Consider the following 21,185-nt stretch of genomic DNA (forward strand, 5'->3'; position numbering starts at 1 on the left):
CTTCAATACCAATTATAACGGGTGGGCGCTTGCCCATTTACCCAAAACCTCAAACTATTGGGTAGTGCTACATACCCACCCATTTGTACACACTTCAACCCCATCCAAATCTGATGTGCGACAAGTTCTAATTGTAACGGTAATTCTATACATGGTTATAATATATTATACTATATAGCAATAATATTTTCTAACATAAAAAAAATAAAAAATAAAAAAGAAAAAAAAAAAAGAAAAGTGACCCCTCTTATCCACGCCTTCTCTCTCATTCCTTTATCTCCTCAAACCTTAGAATGACTTCGATTTCTGCCATGGACATGTTCTCAATAAGTACCATGGGGTTCTCATTCCTTGTCCTTATCGATGTAAAACAAAATCAAAATAATTATCTCAATGTTCTGGAGTGAATTCTTTTTAGCACGAAAATCAAAAAAATCTTTCTTGTTCTTGTGTGAATTCCTTTTACCATGAAAATTTCTACGTTTATTCCAATTATTTTGCTTTCTAGCATGAATTCTATTTTGTGCAAGGAATTATAACCATGAAAATCGAAACAAGAATTATCCCTTTTCTTTTTATAACAACAATGTTGACTATGTCTAGTTCTACCACAATAAGAACAAAAAAGCACCTCGGACACATTCTTAACATGCATAGGCTCAACAAAAAGTATAGGCTTATCAATAGGCACATTCAAGTTCAACGATTTAACAAAAATAGTTTGACCATTTTTACTAGATAAAGACTTGTTAAAACCTAATCCAGTTTTGTCACTTACATGCTTACCAAAACTAATCATCTTATTAAGCTTAATATGCCCAGAAGTAAAAGCAATTACTTTCTCTTGAGATTTTTTCAATTCAAGTTCATGAAAATTAAATTTGGCAGTAAGAGATTCTCCAGCAGAATTAGCTTGACTTACCTTACTCTCAAGGAATTTTACCTTGTCATGAAGATTTTGAATTTAAGATTTGTTCTCCTCAAGCAATTTCTGTTTTTACTCATTCTCCTTCTTTAAGGAATCATTCTTCATCTTCAAGGTATCTCTTTCCTTTTCTATTTCTCTCAACTTCTTAGATTTCTGCATAAAATCCTTGCTATTTTTAACCAACCTTCTAAAACTTTTAGACATGAGAGATATTTTATCATCACAATTTAATCTATCACATACAAAATCCAATTCACCATTATTCTTAGGATTTTCCATCATAAATTTTTGAAAAACAAAAAATAATTTTATTTTTCAAAAACAAAAATAATTTTATTTTTCCAAAAACAAAAATAAATTTATTTTTCCAAAAACAATAAACTTTCAGAAAGATCAACTCAGTGTATAGAGGTTGGCTCTGATACCAATTTGTGAGTTGTACATAGCGAAATATTTAGAAAGTTTTATATTTTTAGAAACAGATTTGTGTCTTTCTAACTTTACTTATTTTATTAATTAAACAATTAATCACATGCAAGATAAAATAAAGCAAAGTAATAGAGTTAGAGATGACATTAGGATTTTTAGTGAGGAAACCTCAATTGGTAAAATAGACCAACTATTTGCACGGGAAAAAATCTCGTAGACTGTATAGTCCAAAGTAAACCGATTCACTATGTTTGAAACAAAGTACAATGGACTTTGACTTAGGCTCACGCCCTATCATTCTAACAAACACCAATCACTGACAATCTTTTGGCTTTGCAACGTATTGTCCAACAACACTTGACCTCAGACTTACTCTTGATCTCTGCAAAAGGATTGCTGGTAGATCAAACAACATTCCTCGAATGCTTTGACCCTTTCAAAATGTGATTGTTTCACCAATGTTCTTGATAAGCGCCGAATATTGCATATTCAAGCGCCCTTAATTGCATTATTTAAGTCCATTGTTTGTTTAATTATGTAGATTACCTTCATATGCACGTTTTTGCGTATTTTCAAGTTCATTGGCCAAAAAGAAGCAAGAAGGATGCTTTGTGGAGTTTTGAACATCAAAGGTCACAATGCTGAATTTCTGGCAGCAGTGGAACCTGGACTTTGCTCACCATTTTAACCTTGAAAAATCGAGAACTGGACTTCCCTCATAACATGACATATTTAGAGCTCTGAATCAGCTTTCTAAATCTTCAAGCGGTTCATCATTCGGAGTTTGGAGCAGAGAGTTATGATCTTCTTATCATAGGTGCTCAGAACTGCCTGGCAGCAATGAATTTCTGCCTTCCTCTTCAATTTCGACCAACCATCCTTGAGAATTGGATCTCCACCAAAACATGAAGTTTTTAGAGCTCTGAATTAGCCTTCCAAATATTCAAACGTTTCATCATTTGGAGTTCAGAGCGCAAAGTTATGGCCGTTTTACCAAAGTAGGTCCCGGCGGAGCAAACCAAGCATAAGGCATTCTGGCCAATTTTCGAGTGCTCGAGGCCTTATTTCGAGTGCTCGAAATTAGGGCAGATTGCTTCACGAGATCAGCAGTGGAGTCAGGACTTTGCTCGCCATTTTGACCCAGAAAGCTCGAGAACTGGACTTCCATCATAACATGAAAGATTTAGAGTTCTGAATTAGCTTTCTAAATCTTCAAACGGTTCATCATTCGGAGCTCGGAGCAGAGAGTTATGGCCTTGTTACCAGAGGTGCGCAGAACTGCCTGGCAGCACTGAAGTACTGCCTTTCTCCCCATTTTCGACCAACCAGACTTAAGATTTGGATCTTCATCAAAACATGAAGTTTTTAAAGCTCTGAATCCGCTCTCCAAATCTTTAAACGGTTCATCATTGGGAGTTCGGAGCGCAAAGTTATGGACATTTCATCAAAGTAGGTCTGGGCGGAGCAAGTGAAGCATGGAGCTTTTTACACTAAATTTGAGTGCTCGAGGCCCTATTTCGAGCACTCGAAATTTGGGCAATTTGCTCCACGAGACAGCCCACTTGTGCTCTGAAATTTCCAACTTTGGATTTCCCTATTAATGAGGTGGTTGGGGATGTTTTTTGGAGGAGAGAGAGGGTTTTGTTGGAGGACAAAAGGCAACCAAAGGCCACACATTTCATATCCTTGAATTTTTGCAAGATAGAGGAGAGAGAAGAGAGCAAAGAGGAGGAGTTCTTGAAGCTTCAAGGAGGAAGCTCGAAAATGGAGGGGAGAGCCTTGCTTCTTCCTTCATCTAGGGCCACCATGGGTAACTAAACCTCCTCTAGGGAGGTGATGAAGCTCCATTTTGTAAGCTTTGCTTTGTTTTGATTTATATTTGGGGGTTAATATATGTATGTAATCCTTCCATGAACTAGAGCTCTTCATTTGATGTAATGAATTTCAATACCTATACATAATCGTCTTGAGTTAAATATCTTGTCTTAGATGGTTTTTCTCCTATGATTATATTGCTACATTTTCATAGTGACAATGGAATGGAGTTTATGGAAGTGTTGTTAATGGCATGATATTTAGGAGATTTGATAATCTATTGCTTAGGATCTTCCTTTGATAGATTATTCTTGAATTCTATGTCATGTGCTTCTACTATGTGATTAAGGGCTTGATAACTCTATGCTTAGTGAGTATCTCTAAGGTTACAACCTAGTTTAGGTAACCAAAACATGCAATGCTTTGATTGGTTATTCTTACCTATTGATTTCATAAATTTCTTGAAGGGAATGTAATAATTTGTGTTGTTGCATCCTATGGTTATACATATATGTTATTCCCCTAAGTAAATCATATCATAGCATGCTTATTAATGGTTGTGGAGTCTCTTCCCTAGTCTCTTCTTTATTGTTCTTTTTCATCCTAAATTCCTTGCAAATTAGTGTTTTATGCACTTTGAATTCCTAATTTAAGTGACAACAAACAAAACCTTTATGAACACCCCCTCATCATTCTAGAAAGATTCTAGACACTAAGGTTGCCGTAAGACTAGCGCAGTCCCAGTGGTTCGACTTACCCGACCAATAGCCCTATTTTACAATGATTCGTGCTATTGCGAAGGTTGATGTATAGTTGATCAACCGATCTATTTTTGGCGCCGTTGCCGGGGACTGCAAACGGTTTAGCGACTAAGGTTCTAGGGTTAATTTTAGTTTGATTGTGAATACTGTGTTTTATGAATATTTCTTGTGTGGTTTAACCATTTTTGTGTTGTAAGTAAGATTCTAGGGACTCGAAGCTCGCCGTGGGAATGATAGCAAATTGTAAGTCTAGAGGACCCCAGGTAAGTCTCGTGACTTCTAGTTTCGAGTTGTGAATATTGTGCATGTGTTAAATCTAGTTTTAGTTTAGTTGTGAAGCCCTTATTGAGGCTCTTATCCTGTTTTAATTTCGTGTTCAAGCATCAGTCCTTGTCGTGGCCAATTTAATTTTTGTCTTGATAATTGATGAGAAAGGGAATATCATATGTGGAGGTTATGGTGATGAAGTGTTATGTTGATTGCTTTGTGTGTTGTTGAATTACTCCTAGATGGAGAATAATTATCTCCCAACTCAATTCTACACACCACATGCATTTTGTGCTTTTTGCTCTAGTAATACACATCATACAAGAGATTGTCTTCCAACGAGACAATTCTCGGATTTTTATCTAGAGCAACCAAATGCAAATTTCTCTGAACCGGGTAGTGATCCATACTTCAATGGTTATAACTCGGGTTCAGGAGATCATCAAAACTTCTTGTGGCATGAAATAGGAAATTCAGCCCCACAATCTCTTGGGCAACATTTTCACTCCAATTTTCAACCCAATGATCATTATTTCAAGCCCTCTTCTTCTCCTTTTCTACCGTCTCCATTGGATGAGTTAATAGCTGCCAACGAACAAATGATAGAGTCTATGCATACGCAAATAATGGAGTCCAACAAGCAAATGTTGGATGACATTGTTAGCATGCAATCCACCGCCTATTCTCATTCCCAATCTAGAGTTGATTTAGGTGACCAGATAGCCCAAATTCAACAAATGGTTGATGTTCTAAATCAGGAAAAGGAAGAAGAATTTCCAATTGAACTTGTGGTCAATCCCAAAGAGAATTCTATGAATGATGAGTTTACTTCTAGTAATTTTCATCATGAGAATGTTCAAGTGGTTACCGCATGTGAAAATGAAGAAATAGTGGGTGAAGATCAAATTGTCGCCACACAAAAAATTGAAGAATTTGTGGTTCAAAATGAGGAAATTAATGATGATGAGATTGTATCCTATAACAATCCAGCACAGCCCCTACATAATCCCTTGCTTGATGCACCTCCTTTAATGGAGGATCCTCTAAAAACATGCTTAGCTCATTTTAATTATGAGGATTTTGATGTTGCCAATTCTGTTTGCGAGGTCAATTCTTTGCTTGATATTCCTCCTATTCATTCTCTTCCTTTGTCAACATCAAATGTATCCCTCTCTTGGGAGCTTGCACTTCCTCTCATTCCTTCTCCTGGGTTATCTCAAGCTATTGAGCCCGAACCGCCGGATAAGTGTGAGGAGGATGTTGAAAGTCTGAAGGATAACTTGTTGAGCATTCCCGTGCTCAATATGACCCTTCATAAGTCGTTGCTTGGTGCACCTTCACCTAATCCATCTTCCCATAATCCAAATAAGCCCCATAATCTAAAGTTCTTCATTGAGGATGAAGAGTGGGTTGAGGTCTTTCCGCTACCTCTTTTCCACTTTTGTCTTCAAGCTCTTCCTCATTCGCTTTTAAAAGAATTATATAGGGTAAGGAGGACTAACCTGATCTCGGTTTGTCTAACTATCGAGATTTTTGAGGATTAGTACCTGCTCTAACTTTATCTAGCTATCGACATTAAATTTAGTAAAGCAAGGGAATAAATTCTTTCGATGTTCCAAGCTTCTCTACCTTCTTAAATTACTCGTGCCTTGAAATTTTCTAGGAAATGGTTTCGGTAAGCCAAAAATTTGATTTTTCTGAAATGGTCTTCAGTTGTGTTTCGCAATTTTAGACTGGCCTCTTAGACCTTCTCAGCTCTAATTTTCATTCCCGGAAATTTTCATCGCTTTTGAGCAATTTCATAGGATCTTTGGCATGCAACTCATGTGCACAACCTCTCATTTTCAACGCATTGTTGGATCATGGTTCCCCAAAATTTTCCATGCATTGGAGATGAAGTGCAAGGTTTAAAAAAAATTTCCTACATTCATCCATGCATTTGAAGAGACCAAATCCCATCCATGCATTGAAGAGATGTTCCAAGGCTTGAAAATTTTCTCAAAATCCATCCATGCATTGGATTGGAATAATGTGTCAAGTTTCAAATTTTCCATGCATGGCTTGAATTTAGGACTGACATGCAAATTTTCAAAAATTCTCTATGCTTAAAATTTTCATTTTTGAGAATTCTATCCATTTTGCATCATGTTGCAAAAAGCTTGAAAATTTTCTTAAACTCATACATGCATTGTGTGCAGTGCAAAGTTTAAAAAAAAAATTTCATCCATGCAAAAATTTCAATCCATTTCATCCATGCACTCAAAATCTATCCATGCAAGATCTTCCATGCATTCAAGTTGGCTGAAACATTCCATCTCCAAGTGCCAATTCATTTCTAAGCTACTGAGCCAATTTCGTGCCCTCCAAATCCCATTCAGATTGCTCCAAATTACCACACCAATTTTGCATGCTCACTGCCCAAGTTTGGAGCGCTCTAGCTTCCATTTGGATTGCTCCAATTGTGAACCAAACTTCCATGAGCCTACTGCCTTAATTTAGAGCACTCTAGCTCCCATTTGGAGTGCTCCAAATTTTCAGCCCAACTTCCGTAACCTTCTGAGCCATTTTAGAGCACTCTAAATTCTGGTTTGAGTGCTCGAACTCCATGCACCAACCAACCCTCACTCTCTGCCAAAATCTCGAGCACTTGCAATACCATTTCGATTGCTCAAAATTGCTTGCACCGAACACCCGAGACACTGCCTTCATTTCGAGTGCTCACAGGCTCATTTTCGAGCACTCGAAGTTAGCCTCTCACTCTCTTTTAAACTCACCACTCCACCTCTCTCTCTCACCACTCAGCAAACCCAAGACCTCTATGCTTGCAGCAACCACCTCACAACCATCTCATCAACCACTCCATGCACCAACCCTCTCCAACACCATCCACCCTCTCTGCATCATCCTCAACCTTCTCTCTCTCTCTTACCACTCTCGGCTTCTCACTCTCAGCCACCTCAACTCCAACCCACCAACCTCTCACCATGCATGCCCTCAAGCACACCACCCACACCCATGCACACCTCCATGCATGCACACCATGCAAGCCACCACCATCCCTCATCAACTCTCTCTCATTCCACAACCCACCATCACCAATCTACACCCCTTCAACCTTTCCCTCACTCACTGCCAAGACTTCGAGCACTCGAAGTCCCATTTCGAGTGCTCGAAGTGTGCAGCACAATACACCATCCTCATATTCCGAGCCCTTGCAACAAACCTCCCAACCTCATGCATCTCCTTCCTCTCGGCTTCTCTCCATTCCCTTCCCTCCCTCGGCTTCAAACACCAAACCAACCTTCCTCATCTCATTTCTCTCTCTCCACAGCACAACCACCCCCTCAACACCATGCACACACCACCCCCAAGCAACCAACCTCCATTCCCCAAACCAACCACTCTCGGCATATCTCTCTGCAACCCAAAACACCAACCCCACAACCTCATCTCCATAAACCATGCATGTATTTCAACACCACCCCATCAACCACAAACCAACCTCTCGCAGCCAACCATGCAAACCAACTTCTCTCTCTTCCACCATCCTTCCTCTCAACCCCAACATCACCCAACCAAACCCACAACCCAACACCACCATGCTCGGGCACCCCTCCTGCATGCACACAACTCTCAGCATCTTCCACCATTTGTCTTCCTACAGAAATTAATAGTACTAATAATAATAATAATACTAAATAAATAAATAAATTTTTTTGGCATTATTTTGTTTTGCATTTTACGCTTATGGCTAATGTCAGCATTTGTCTTTTGTTTGGATTTTTTATCTTGCACTAAAATTTAGGTTAGTGTTTTAATTTCCGTTTTGGTTTTTCTTACGAGACCTATGCTTTTACCTGTGTACATTAGTTGTGTTTTGATAGGTCTTCATATCCAAGTTTGGGGGACGCCGTTGCGTACTCACATGGCTGAACATCTACGTCGTCGTCACTCCACTTGGTATTATTGTTCCTTTCCCCCCTTTTTGCTCTTATTTTGATTTACTTGTCTTCCCACATTGAGGACAATGTGACATTCAAGTTTGGGGGTGCATTTATGCTTTTTTGGTTTCATAATTTTTGCTAAGCAATGATAGTATAACTTGGAACTTGTCGGAGACAAAGCATATGTTTAATACCTTGTGTATAGAAGCAATGGACATTTTTGAAAATAAAGAAAAATTTGAGTTGAAATGATTATGTGGATTCAAATTAGTCTGTATAAATGTCTCAATTAGATTCTTGCTAGATTTGACACTCTTTTAAGCTTCACAATGCACAGATGCACATTGGAAACTTAACTGTGAGGCATGCAACTTAATCGACTTTGACCATGGCCTAGTTAATCTGATTTGATGAACCTAATAGATGAATATCTTTGGCATGATTTAAGTTGTCTAAAAAAAAAAAAAAAAAAAAAAACTGAGAAAGAAAGAAAAAATGACCAGTTGACGTTCGTAGCCTTTTCAACTCGAGCTATTAAGCCCTTTGGAGTGTCTCTTCACTTAACACCCTGAAGCCATCTGGTTTGGGAGTTGTTGGCCTAACGCTTGCTACAAGGGTTGGTTAGAAAGCTTAAAGGACTTTAACATTGCACGGTCAGTCAAAAAAATTGTAATAAACATGGTTCGCTAGAGTTCGAAGCCTTTCCAACTTGAGCTATTAAGCCCTTTGGAGTGTCTCTACACTTAACACCCTAAAGCCATCTGGTTTGGGAGTTGTTGGCCCAACGCTTGCTACATAGGTTGGTTAGAAAGCTTAAGGGACTTCAGCATTGCACAACCATCTTATGTTTCACTTCTGAGTTACAATAAATTGTCAACAAGCAACAAAAGTTATCTTGTAAATAAAATCATGCCTGAGGGACCTCATTTAAAGGGGAATTCAATGATTTGAAAACTTGTGCTTTGGAATTGGAAAAGAAAGTAAAAGCCGCATGTTGAGAATCCAATTCACTTTCATTGAAGTTAGAGTTGATTTCCATTCAAGAGATGATAATTGAGTTATTTATATAGTCTATGATGTTGATACATACATGTTGAAATATGTTTAGTATCAATGCTTCATATATGCAAGGTAGTCTTCCCAATGACCCCATCTCCAGTTCTTTGTTGTTTCAAATTGTATTTGACCTGTGTTTGCACTTCATTTCACCATGGATGATATTTTTGTGGTAGCATGCCCATGGTTGTATTTTCATTGAAGTATTCATTTTGGTTTTGCTAAGGGACTAGCAAAATGTAAGTTTGGGGGTGTGATAAGCGCCGAATATTGCAAATTCAAGCGCCCTTAATTGCATTATTTAAGTCCATTGTTTGTTTAATTATGTAGATTACCTTCATATGCATGTTTTTGCGTATTTTCAGGTTCATTGGCCAAAAAGAAGCAAGAAGGATGCTTTGTGGACTTTTGAACATCAAAGGTCAGAATGCTGAATTTCTGGCAGCAGTGGAACCTGGACTTTGCTCGCCATTTTGACCTTGAAAACTCGAGAACTGGACTTTCCTCAAAACATGACATATTTAGAGCTCTGAATCATCTTTCCAAATCTTCAAGCGGTTTGTCATTTGGAGTTCAGAGCAGAGAGTTATGATCTTCTTATCATAGGTGCTCAGAACTGCCTGGCAGCAATGAATTTCTGCCTTCCTCTTCAATTTCGACCAACTATCCTTTAGAATTGGATCTCCACCAAAACATGAAGTTTTAGAGCTCTGAATTAGCTTTCCAAATCTTCAAACGGTTCATCATTTGGAGTTCAGAGCGTAAAGTTATGGCCGTTTTACCAAAGTAGGTCCGGGCAGAGCAAACCAAGCATAAGACATTCTGGCCAATTTTCGAGTGCTCGAAATTAGGGCAGATTGCTTCACGAGATCAGCAGTGGAGTCAGGACTTTGCTCGCCATTTTGACCCAGAAAGCTCGAGAACTGGACTTCCATCATAACATGAAAGATTTAGAGCTCTGAATTAGCTTTCTAAATCTTCAAACGGTTCATCATTCGGAGCTTGGAGCAGAGAGTTATGGCCTTGTTACCAGAGGTGCGCAGAACTGCCTGGCAGCACTGAAGTACTGCCTTTCTCCCCATTTTCGACCAACTAGACTTGAGATTTGGGTCTTCATCAAAACATGAAGTTTTTAAAGCTCTGAATCAGCTCTCTAAATCTTTAAACGGTTTGTCATTCGGAGTTCGGAGCGTAAAGTTATGGCCATTTCATCAAAGTAGGTCTGGGCGGAGCAAGTGAAGCATGGAGCTTTTTACACTAAATTCGAGTGCTCGAGGCCCTATTTTGAGCACTCGAAATTTGGGCAGTTTGCTCCATGAGACAGCCCACTTGTGCTCTGAAATTTCCAACTTTGGATTTCCCTATTAATGAGGTGGTTGGGGATGTTTTTTGGAGGAGAGAGAGGGTTTTGTTGGAGGCAAAAGGCAACCAAAGCCCACACATTTCATATCCTTGAATTTTTGCAAGATAGAGGAGAGAGAAGAGAGCAAAGAGGAGGAGTTCTTGAAGCTTCAAGGAGGAAGCTCGAAAATGGAGGGGAAAGCCTTGCTTCTTCCTTCATCTAGGGCCACCATGGGTAACTAAACCTTCTCTAGGGAGGTGAAGAAGCTCCATTTTGTAAGCTTTGCTTTGTTTTGATTTATATTTGGGGGTTAATATATGTATGTAATCCTTCCATGAACTAGAGCTCTTCATTTGATGTAATGAATTTCAATACCTATACATAATCATCTTAAGTTAAATATCTTGTCTTACATGGTTTTTCTCCTATGATTATATTGTTACATTTTCATAGTGACAATGGAATGGAGTTTATGGAAGTGTTGTTAATGGCATGATATTTAGGAGATTTGATAATCTATTGCTTAGGATCTTCCTTTGATAGATTATTCTTGGATTCTATGTCATGTGCTTCTACTATGTGATTAAGGGCTTGATAACTCTATGCTTAGTGAGTATGTCTAAGGTTACAACCTAGTTTAGGTAACCAAAACATGCAATGCTTTGATAGGTTATTCTTACCTATTGATTTCATAAATTTCTTGAAGGGAATGTAATAATTTGTGTTGTTGCATCCTATGGTTATACATATATGTTATTCCCCTAAGTAAATCATATCCTAGCATGCTTATTGATGGTTGTGGAGTCTCTTCCCTAGTCTCTTCTCTATTGTTCTTTTTCATCCTAAATTCCTTGCAAATTAGTGTTTTATGCACTTTGAATTCCTAATTTAAGTGACAACAAACAAAACATTTATGAACACCCCCTCATCATTCTAGAAAGATTCTAGACACTAAGGTTGCCGTAAGACTAGCGCAGTCCCAGTGGTTCAACTTACCCGACCAATAGCCCTATTTTACAATGATTCGTGCTATTGCGAAGGTTGATGTATAGTTGATCAACCGATAAGTTCTTCAATATCTGAATTTGTAAAAGAAGTAACAAATCTACTTTTCTTGTAGATACAAGACTTTGATTACGATTAGGATTTGAACAGCACTCTGAACTCACTATTGTATTTATGTGTGTATTCTAGAAAGAATGACAAATAAATTAATTTTGATTTTTTGCAAAAATATCTGTCCAATGCTTTAAAAAATCTGAAGTTGTAGTGCAATAGCTGTACTAAACCGAGATGAATATCAGGGTTTATATAAAAAATTTAAAGACCTAATCCTTCAGAAAATAAAGGAAATTTCGTGGATAGGACATTTGGCATAATTCTAAACCAACTAAAAAAGAAATCAGGATAAGATTCAAAAGTTACCTAAACTGTAGAAGACCCTTGAACCGATTCAAGAAAGGCTGAACCGGTTCAAGAATGGTAATAGAATTTTGAAGCAACTTTGAAGATCTTGAACCGGTTCCAAAAACTTGAACTGGTTCTAGTTTGCCAGACTTGAATCTTAAAGCTCTGAAGGTTTGAAAACACTATTTTGGTAAGATCTGAAAATATATCAAGTATATAACGTGTCCTAACCTTTTTAGATTTATTCCTAAAGTGCTGTTCTTTCCTTTCTTGATGATCTCTGTATAGTATCTTTGAACAACCTTCCAATTCTGCAGTCGATTTCGATCATGATATGGTAACTTGAAATTACAACTTGATCAGACTTGTTTTAACACTGAAATTTGCCAATTACATAATTTATATCTTACAGTCTCCCCCTTTGACAATTTCGTGACAAAACCCTTAAAACAATTAAGTAATCTACCTATGAAGAAAAGTAAATTACAATTTTGTTCAAAAGGCAACACGAAATTTCTAAAATTTCTTCTTTGTTCTTTTCTCTTCTTAGATAAACGATTTTACCTGATTTCCTACGCAGTATCAAGCAAAACTACTAGTGAAGTTTAATAATTTTTTATTTTTTTATTTTTTTTATTTTTTTATTTTTTTTATAAACTACCCCTTGAGTAAATATCGAGTTTTTCTCCCCCTTAAGATAACAGTGTTCTCCCCCTTTTTGGAACAAATTGACAAAGGTCATAATGTCAGAGCAAAGAAAAATATAGAGAAACAGTTTAAAGTAGTTAAACATGTCATTCAGTCAAAGTATTATATCCAAAAACAAATAATGACCATGTTAACAAAAGTATGATGTCATGACGCATGATTAATAGACAGAAAATATCAGCATCATTATCTTACCAAAAATAATGTGAGAAGGATGTCAATCATCTGCACCATCATCCTTAGATGTTGAACTTGTTCCCTTAATTCTCAAACTTGTTCCCTTAGATGTTTAAACCTATTCCCTTAATTGTTGAACCGGTTCAACTTGGGCAGAAAATATTTTCTCCCTTAAACTCTTCCAAAAACTTCTTAAGTGTTCTCACATACTCTATAAACTTTTTGGTTTTAGGCTTTGAAGCTCTTCCAGGAATTTTGTCAAACACTTGGTGTGCAACCCCAAAAGTGTTTATCAAAAATCTTGACTTTAATCTTTAATCCTCCCCAAAACTATTAACAAAACAAGATTATAATCCCAACCACAACAAGAAGCTTCAATTACTCTTCAACAACTCAAGAATCAAGCTATTAACCAATCCTCTAAGTGATCAAATTCCAAACTCCACAAATTTCAATTTCAATCTTCATAATTTCAAACTTTTTTTTCTCAATCTTCAATGATATCATGTAATGATCAATTATAGATATGGAATGATGAACAATTTATGATGTGAAATTATTTATAATAATGATATCTGAGTTTGTGGGATTATGTGAGATATGAGAGAGAAGAGGGCACAAAATCGCACCAAGAGAGAGGAAAGAGTGCCCAATAGTGCGGCAACAAGCAGTCTTAAAAGCCCCCTCACGCAACTTTGAACCGGTTCAGCCAAAGTGGAACCGGTTCAAGACTAACAGTCCTTTTGGTTTGAAAACAAGGACTTCTTGAACTGATTCAGCCACTTTGTAACCGGTTCAAGACTCAAAGTCTTGAAATCTCAGTGACTTTTTGAGAAAACAAATTCTTTTCTTTTTCAGAATTTTTCAAAAACTCTCAGTGATTAATATAAACACAAAAAAAAAATCTAAAAACTAAAAATCAAAAATATTTTTGAATTTTTCAAAATTTTCAATTATTTTTATTTTTAAAGCAACAAATCACTGATCAGTCAACATATGATTCAAAAATTTTCAGAGAATTTTAATGAATATCATAGAGCACAAATTTTTGACTCCATAGAATTTTCAAATAATTTCAAATCTCAGAAAGTAATCACAACATGAAATCCATTTTGTAAATTTTGCAGAAAAATTTAGAAATTAATCTAGCAAGTTCATGTGTGTGTGTGAAATCCAATCTCATTAATTTTCAATCGAATTTCAACAAATCATTATCTAAACCATATGGATTGAAAAACATCAAGATATGATTGTTTTTGAGTAATTTTTCTAAATAAGGTGGCTTTCACTCTAAAGGGCATACAATAATTCCCTAATTTAACTTATTTCTACCTTTTTTTTTACTCAATTAACTCCTCTTCAAAGTCTAATGGGAGCTTTCGACCCAAACTCATTAGGTAGTCTTTTCCTTAACAAAGAATTCAATAAAAAAAAATTCAATTTTTTTCATGCTGAATATTATTATTATTATTATTATTATTTTTCAAACAACAACCTTTATAGATTTTGTGATCAATAAACCCTAGTTAACAATTCAAAGATATTCAGTTAAATTTTTTAGAGATGAACTAGTGTACAAAAACTATGAATTCAAGAGATTCAAATCTAAAAATCTCCCAATCAATGCAAATTTTCTTTCATTGTATAGATTACAAATCAAGAATCTATTTTCATCAAATCATCATGTGTCTCAATTTGCATTCAAAGATAGATTATAAATTCAATTTGAAATAATTTTCACACATAAATCATGAAGAATATGATCAATAACTAAATACCTTAACCAAACCCTAGCAAGTGATCCAATGGCAAAAAAAATTTCATCTAAGCACAAACCATGATTACTGATTATCCTAGGACTCAGTTTAAGTGTAAAGTCCTTTTGGAAACTAGTTCCACGAACTCACTGGCATATAATTGATCAAGTCTTTCTTTCTGATTCACACAGTATTCACTCTCACTTCCTGGAATTTTCTTTCATATTTTACCTTTTTCATAGGAAAATTTCCAGCTTTAGAAACCTTAGGTGACACAAAATTCTTTTTCTTCTTAGAAAACACCTTTTTCTTTGCACGAACACCATTAGAATAAAAGTCAGAAAAATTTTCTTGTTCTTGTGTGAATTTCTTTTAGCACTAAAATTTTTAGGTTTATTCCAATTATTTTGCTTTCTAGCATTAAACCTATTTTGTGCAAAGGAATTATAACCATGAAAATCAAAACAAGAATTATCCATTTTCTTTTTATAACAATAGTGTTGACTATGTCCAGTTCTACCACAATAAGAACAATAAAGCACCTTGGACACATTCTTCGCATGCATAGGCTCAGCAAAAAGTTTGGGCTTATCAATAGGCAAATTCAAGTTCATGGGTTTAACAAAAATAGTTTTACCTTTTTTACTATATAAAGCCTCACTAAAACATCATCTTGTTTTATCACTTACATGCTTTACCAACACTAATCATCTTATCAAGCTTAATCTGCCCAGAAGTAAAAGCAATTAATTTCTCTTGAGATTTTTTCAATTCAAACTCATGAAATTTAAATTTGGCAGTAAGAGATTCTCTAACAGAATTAGCTTGACTTACCTCGCTCTCAAGGAATTTTACCCTGTTGTGAAGATATTGAATTTAAGATTTATTCTCCTCAAACAATTTCTATTTTTGCTCATCCTCCTTCTCCAAGGAATCATTCTTCATCTTCAAGATATCTCTTTCCTTTTCTATTTCTCTCAACTTCTTAGATAGCTCCTTAAAATCCTTGTTATTTTTAAACAACCTTCTAAAACGTTTATACATGAGAATTATTTCATCATCACAATTTAATATATCACATACAAAATCTAATTCACCATTATTCTTAGGATTTTCCTTCATAAATTTTGAACAACAAAAAATAATTTTATTTTTCAAAAACAAAAATAATTTTATTTTATGTATAGAGGTTGGCTCTGATACCAATTTGTGAGTTGCACGCAGCGATATATTTAGAAAGTTTTGTATTTTTAGAAATAGATATGTGTCTTTCTAACTTTACTTTTTTTAGTAATTAAACAATTAATCAAATGCAAGATAAAATAAAGCAAAGTAATGGAGTTAGAGATGACACCAGAATTTTTAGCGAATAAACCTCAATTGGTAAATGATGGAATCGGGCGACGATCTCAATTATAAATCAACCCTTTGTAATAGCACAAATCATTGTAAAATAAGGCTATTGGACGGGTAAGTCGAACCACTGGGATTGCTAGTTTATGGCAACCAAGGTCTTTAAATTCACTTTGAGTATGATGAAAGGGGTATAGAGTTTTGATTGGTTTGTCACTAGAATTAGGAATAAAATTTGCATAAAACAATAATTTATAAGAACTTCAAAGAAAAGAAATCTAGGTAGAGAGGACTAGGGAAGTAAATCCACTACCTACCCTATAAATATGCTAGAGAACGATTTACTTGGGAGAACAATATATACATATGACCATAGAATGCAACAACACGAAATTGCTACATTACTTTCAAGAAATTCATGAAATCAATAGGCAAGAATAACCTGTCAAAGTTTTACATATTTTGACCACCTAAACTAAGATGCAGCCTTAGACATGCCCACTAAGCTAGAGATTATCAAGCTCTTCATCACATGATAAAAGCACATGAAGTTAGAAATTAAGAATAGTCTATCAAAGGAAGGTCCTAAGCTATAGACTATCAAACTTCCTAAACATCATGCCATTAAAATCATTCCACAACCTCATTTCCATTGTCACTATGAAAAAACAAGCAATATAATAATGAGAAATTAGAATCTAAGACAATAGCTTCAACATAATCATTTATAGAGATTAGAATTCATTACATCAAAATGAATGCTCTAGATTGTGAAAAAATAAAAAATATACATCATTTCCCCCAAAATAAACCAAGACTAGAACATGCTTACTAGAAAGGGCTTCATCACCTCCCTAGATAGGGAGTTAGTTGCCCATGGATACAATAGAGGAAGGAGAAAGGATGAAGAACCCTTCCATTTTCGTGCTCAGAGCTCCAAGACACAAAAACTCCCTAACCTTCCAATATTTCTCTCTCTAAAACTTGCAAAAAAATGAGATATTAGATAATACAAGCCTCAAGCCCCTTATCTAGCCAAAAATATCCTCATTTTCCCTCCATTTTTGGGGCTGAACCACCCAAAGAGAATTCAGGACCACACAAAAGGGTCAAGGGGACAACCTTGAACCAAACAATGCAGACCACGCAGAGCTGTCTGCAGATTAGTGGGTGCCCGCAGCTTCAGGAGGTTACTGCCCAATTTGGTGGGCGCCCGCGAAATCCTGGTGGGCGCACGCAAAGTGTCCTTGATGCGAGCCGCGGCACACGGCGGGGACCCGCGAGGCACGGCGGGCCCCCCCGAGAACCTAAGCACATTGCCTTGATTGGCGAGCGCCCACAAGGAATTGGCGGGCACCCATGGTGTAACGACCCGGTCATTTGCCTTCCTTTCCTTTTTCGTTTCATTTTACAAATGAATTTTTTTCGTTTAATTTTCTTTTCGATTTTATACGGGATCTAATTTTCCCGGATGCTCATGACTTGGTTTAAACATGTAGCATGATTTTATATTGCCCCTTGATATGCTCATTGTCGTGTATTAAAATTGGAATATTTGAATAAGTATTAAAGATTTAATTTAATATTTATCTTAGGTGAAAGATTAATTCACATGGCCTTAACTAGCTTAAAATCAATATGTGTTAGCATATTAAATTAGGCCTTTGCATGCTCTCAAACATAGTTGAATTTGAAAGTAATTGGAGGTGTTTTGAAAATTAGTAATTATTAATTAATTTGATTAATTAATTTGCCCCGAGTGCACTATTCACTCTATTTAAATTCTGACTTGATATTCTTGACTTACATGCCATATAGCTTCACATATATTTGATTTAGAATATTCGGTTAGGTTTTCAAACCTTTCATTTAATTAAATTCCTTGTCTAAGATTTAATCCTCATGGTGATAAACAACTTGGAATTGAATTGTGGCATGCTAGAAAATTAAGCTTTGGTGTGGTTGTTCACATATATTAAATTGGGATTAATTGCATGAGAATTGCAACTTTTAATTTATATTTAACTTTAGTGAAAGGTTAAGTCACATGGTCTTAAATTGATTGAAATAAACTTGTAATGTGATATTACATTAGTCCTTGGCATATTCTCTAAGATATGTTAAATTGAGAGCATTTGGTTAAGTTTAAAAATCTAGAAATTTTAATTAAAAGAATTAATTAAAATCTATTTTGTGGTCTAATTAACTTAATTAAGGTTTTAACTTGACATTTGTATTGGCCATGACTTGTTTACTAGTATATATTAATTTGGGACTATTAGAAGTTGTTTTAGAACCTTGGTAATTAAATTAGCATGATTTAATTAAAGTTCTACCTTGTTGTTCCAACAACCTAATTGAGTTTTAGAATGGATATAGGTGATGACCATACCATGTCCTTTAACATGTATTAAATTGAGGTTATTTGGAATTGAGTAGGAATCTAGAGAATTTAATTGTGTTTATCTATTTAAATTCTTTCAATTTGCTCCACGATCTAGTTATGTTTTAGAAATGGTTTCTATATTCATATCATGGACTTGGGACTTGTTGTATATTCATTTGGTTATGTTTTGAACATTGGATAACATAGTTGCTATGTTTGTACTCATGAGAATATGTTTTTCTTATTGAATATATTGTTGCCTTGTGTAATGATTTGCACACTTCGTATTTAACATCATTCATGCTTAGCGTGTAACGAATCGCACATTGAAGATTCGACATTCATCACATCATATTAGTTGTGGACTTAGAGCATGTATTGTATAGGTTTCCAATTTTGGTTGTGCTTGGTAAATAGTTGATTATCTTGCATATTCCTGTTGATACATGCGTTGTTGCACAACTTGTTGATTTTGGAAACTTGGAGATGTCGTTGTTTGGCTATGGCTAGGACGTGGTTCTAGTACGGAGGATAGTCCCTCTATATATAGTCTAGTGCACACATAGGGAGGTTACCCATGGGCTAGTAACCCTAAAGTAACTATGTTATCGGTCTGATCCGGTGTGACGTCCGAGTATCCACTTTGTTTGATTTCGCATTTCATTTTCAAGTTGATAACTAGATGATGTTGTAACTTGTTGTTTCTTATTTGTCGTTCCATTTTAAGTTACAGGATGTTAACTTTGCGAAATTGTGCTTTATGCGTTGTATTGGCAGTTCCAATGTTGGTTAAATTGCATCGATATTGAAAAATCATATTTTGACGTTCCAATAAAGCATAGGATTGATCCTATTGATTCATTTATAACATAGACGTTAGGTGGCATGAACCACTACTGTTATTTTTTGCTTTAGATTCTAAGTTGATGGCTTTGAGAACTTAAACCTTGTTGCATTGTATAACATGCTCTTTTGTTATTGAATTGCATGGAAAATGTGATTCTTGTTAACTTGTATTCAAATATGCTTTTGTCATGTTGTATGGATTACTCTAGACCTAGTTCAATTGTATTGAAAATGCAATTCATGTTAATCTATGCTCAAGCATTCTTCGTATCGTGTTCTTTGGATTATCCCAACCTTGATTCGTTTCATACACGTATGTATATCATAATTCTTGTTGCTTAGACTCTAAGGTAGCTTAGGATGCTCCCCGAGTCTCACTTGGACATAGACGTTAGGTGGCATGAGCCCCTTTAACATGTTTCACCTTAAGGTGATAAATTTGTAAAATGCTAGGTCGATGCATGCTCATCTCCTACGAGTAGCTTTATGTTACTCACCCCTACGATACTGGGGCATAATTCAGGTACGAAGACTTGGTTCGTGAAGCCTAGCATTCCTTGGATGTCGTGTAGCTTTCAAGTTTCCATTTCATGCAAATGTTAGCATAAAATATCATTTTGTAGACTTATATGTCAAAATATGTATATTTGATTCCATGTATGTAATGTGTACATAAGTGCACTCCTTTTAATGTATTTGACATGTATGAGATGAGGCCGGAGGCCAATGACATGTGTATTGTATTTTATACAACTTTTTAACTTCATGAAATATTATGAAAACCTTGAAAAATCGCAAGTCATTGTTTCACCATGGTTGCATCGGGTGTGGGAATTCCATTTTCATTCTTTCATAGGGTCTTATTAATCATGTTTGAAGTGTGGCCAAGGGCCAAACGGACATTTGATCCCATTTTGTATTTTTGGATTCCGAGTTTTCATTCCAAGTTCCATTTTTGCCTTTTTGCCCAATGGGGGTTCGGATTTTGTATCGGTGGTATTTTTAAGTCGTGGACCATTGTAGCACATCCAAATAGGTAAGTTACGTTTGCGTGCATGGTCGATTCCGGGCAAAACCTTATTGTTTGTGTTTTGAGCCTCTTGTGAATTCATTTCGCATTTTTGTTACATATTCTAATCTAGGGGCATTATGGATTTTTCACACCAGTTTATTTTCTTATTTTGTCATGATTGAATAGAAAACATGATTTTAGGGGGGGTTTCTTCTTCGTATTTTTCCAGAAAATGTCGTCTTGGTACCGTAAATCCCTCGTGAAGTTTCAGCTCCCAATTTTCATTTAGCAGCTTTATGACCCTCTAGTTCAGTTCTGATCTAGGGGCATTTTGGGGATTTCACAGTGATTTTTTTCCGATTCCGTCCACTTTACCGGGTAGAAAACTCGATTTTATGGGGATTTCTTCTGCGTGTTTTTCCAGAAAAACTCGTCTTGACCTCCGTTTCAAGCCTCAGTTCTGGGCAGATAAAAAAAAAAAATGTAGCAGCAGCCAAGGGCTGCCACCAGCCATGTCTTTGGGCGCCGGCATGCACGCCGGTGGGCTCGCGCATGGGCGCCGTGAGCGCCATGGCCCCTCGTCGGGCCGCCGCGACGTCAATTCTTCTTTTGGGCGTTTCTCCTTCGTCCGAACTCCGATTCAAGTGAATTTTTTTTAAAACTTGACTAATTCTTTGCTGTTTTTACAACGGTGTGCTCGGTTGCACCCGGTTCTTCCTAGATAATTACCAGTTTACCCTTTTTGCTTTAAGTGCTCGTTTTTCTTCGTCATGCCGTTTCTCCTTCGTTCAGACTACGAATCATGCGATTCTTGAGTCCATCTTGATTAGTTTTTCATTGTCCTTCCAGCGGTGTGCTCGGTGGCCCCCGAATCTACAGTTTTCAGAAATGACTATTTTGCTCCTGGGGGCTTATTTGTCATATTTTCGATCTTTTGCTTCCGCATCAGTTCTTGTTCAGTTCCATGACCTCATGGAAGGTTACTTTGACTTCTTAG

Source organism: Cornus florida, unplaced genomic scaffold (assembly GCF_030987335.1).
Source record: "Cornus florida cultivar Cherokee Brave unplaced genomic scaffold, ASM3098733v1 CherokeeBrave_3.0.0_Hap2_Chr06, whole genome shotgun sequence".
Taxonomy (NCBI): domain Eukaryota; kingdom Viridiplantae; phylum Streptophyta; class Magnoliopsida; order Cornales; family Cornaceae; genus Cornus; species Cornus florida.